At 43.8% G+C, this 2,825-nt stretch overlaps 1 pseudogene; it reads left to right on the forward strand.

The window, feature by feature from the left end:
• Positions 1-2,113: 2,113 nt before the first annotated feature.
• LOC121537180 lies at positions 2,114-2,197 on the forward strand (annotated as a pseudogene).
• The last annotated feature ends 628 nt before the right edge of the window (positions 2,198-2,825 follow it).

Here is a 2,825-nt window from a genome sequence, read left to right on the forward strand (position 1 = left end):
TCTCTCGTTAACACAGGTGAGAGTGTTGACGAGGACAAGGCTGGAGATCACTCTGTCATGATGATAAAGTTAGAATAACAGACTGGAAGCTTTAAAAGGAGGGTGGTGCTTGAAATCATTGTTCTTCCTCTGTTAACCATGGTTACCTGCAAGGAAACACCTGCTGTCATCATTGCTTTGCACAAAAAGGGCTTCACAGGCAAGGATATTGCTGCTGATAAGGTTGCACCTAAATCATCCATTTATCGGATCATCAAGAACTTCAAGGAGAGAGGTTCAATTGTTGTGAAGAAGGCGTCAGGGCACCCAAGAAAGTCCAGCAAGTGCCAGGACAGTCTCCTAAAGTTGATTCAGCTGCGGGATCGGGCCACCACCAGTGCAGAGCTTGCTCAGGAATGGCAGCAGGCAGGTGTGAGTGCATCTGCACGCACAGTGAGGCGAAGACTTTTGGAGGATGGCCTGGTGTCAAGAAGGGCAGTGAGGAAGCTACTTCTCTCCAGGAAAAACATCAGGGACAGACTGATATTCTGCAAAAGGTACTGCTGAGGACTGGGGTAAAGTCATTTTCTCTGATAAATATCCTTTCCGATTGTTTGGGGCATCCGGAAAACACCTTGTCCGGAGAAGACAAGGTGAGCGCTACCATCAGTCCTGTGTCATGCCAACAGTAAAGCATCCTGAGACCATTCATGTGTGGGGTTGCTTCTCAGCCAAGGGAGTGGGCTCACTCACAATTTTGCCTAAGAACACAGCCATGAATAAAGAATGGTACCAACACATCCTCCGAGAGCAACTTCTCCCAACCAACCAAGAACAGTTTGGTGACGAACAATGCCTTTTCCAGCATGATGGAGCACCTTGCCATAAGGCAAAAGTGATAACTAAGTGGCTCGGTGAACAAAACATCGACATTTTGGGTCCATGGCCAGGAAACTCCCCAGACCTTAATCCCATTGAGAACTTGTGGTCAATGCTCAAGAGGCGGGTGGACAAATAAAAACCCACAAATTCTGACAAACTCCAAGCATTGATTATGCAAGAATGGGCTGCAATCAGTCAGGATGTGGCCCAGATGTTAATTGACAGCATGCCAGGGAGGATTGCAGAGGTCTTGAAAAAGAAGGGTCAACACTGCAAATATTGACTTTTTGCATAAACTTAATGTAATTGTCAATAAAAGCCTTTGACACTTATGGAATGCTTGTAATTATACTTCAGTATACCATAGTAACATCTGACAAAAATATCTAAAAACACTGAAGCAGCAAACTTTGTGAAGACCAATACTTGTGTCATTCTCAAAACTTTTGACCACGACTCTACAACAATAGAGTCACTCCGGCTTCAAGTTTGTCATTTATAGAGAAAAATTAGTTCAGGCAAAGAGCTTAACTGGATAACTTAGAAGTCACAAGGGCTGCTCGCTGCATTTGGTTTGATGTATCACACGTGTGTGTGTGTGTTGGAAGGGAGGGGCCTTCTTAAAGGTGTGTTTGTGTACTCAGGTACGATAGGTTCCAACGGTTCTCCACACACCCACCTGGCACTGTATCCCTATGCCCATATATGGCCATAGCTTCCCTTACCTGGTTCCTCTCTGAGAGTGCGTTGAATTCCAGTGAGACAGAGAGCCGGGAAGAGACGCGAAAGCGGAACCATGCCATGTGAAGCAGGATGAATGAGCGAGGCCTGAGATCTGTGTTTGAAGGAGTTTTTTTAATCAGGGAGCTATGACTCCCCCAGGTTCATAGAAAGTTATTCGGCTGGGACCCGGTAATGAGTTAGTGTTATAGTGGAACTATCTTCATCCACCATTGACTACACTCACAAGAGACTGGAAACTTTTCCTGGGTGATATTGCTACTATGGGAACTCTCATCAATTGTACATTTTAAAGGAAATTAGCTGGAAATGTATGGCCAGTCAGTCGGCTATTCAGGTTAGAATTAAGTCTGCCGAAAGTTCAAGGAAGGTAGAATGTCTCTGACATTAGAGAGTGAGAGCTCACCTTCTGAAAGGTCCCTGAAGGCGGGGCTTTACGCCGTTCATTCTTTTCAACACGTTTCACACCAACACACCCTCTATGGATGACACTCACTACAGTAGGAGGATCATACTTACCTGTGAATTTCCTAAATGTGGAAATCTTGATTGCATAATTTCTGGTAGTGGGGGACCGTGTTCGCGCTCTTCCCTGTTTAAAAAAACAAACAAAAACCATTAGGATTGGTAGGGAAGTGTATGCGTGCTGTAACGTTTCTATGGGGCAGTGTAATGCTATAGGTCTGAGTATGGAGCCAGTGATCCTACTGAAGCCAGGGAGAGATTACACAGACCTTCCGTCCTTACATCTCTCTCTCTCTCTCTCTCTCTCTCTCTCTCTCTCTCTCTCTCTCTCTCTCTCTCTCTCTCTCTCTCTCTCTCTCTCTCTCTCTCTCTCTCTCTCTCTCTCTCTCTCTCTCTCTCTCTCTCTCTCTCTCTCTCTCTCTCTCTCTCTTTCCCTCTCTCTCTCTCTTTCCATCCCTTGTTCTCTCTCTATTCAATTTAAATTGAATTTAAGGGCTTTATTGGCATGGGAAACGTATGTTAACATTGCCAAAGCAAGTGAAGTAGATAGTAAACAAAAGTGAAATAAACAATAAATATTAACAGTAAACATTACACTCAGAAGTTCCAAAAGAATAAAGACATTTCAAATGTCATATTATATATATATATATATACAGTGTTATAACAATGTGCAAATAGTTAAATATGGGTTGTATTTACAATGGTGTTTGTTCTTCACTGGTTTCCCTTTTCTTGTGGCAACAGGTCACAAATCT

This window comes from Coregonus clupeaformis, chromosome 23, assembly GCF_020615455.1.
Source record: "Coregonus clupeaformis isolate EN_2021a chromosome 23, ASM2061545v1, whole genome shotgun sequence".
NCBI lineage: Eukaryota > Metazoa > Chordata > Actinopteri > Salmoniformes > Salmonidae > Coregonus > Coregonus clupeaformis.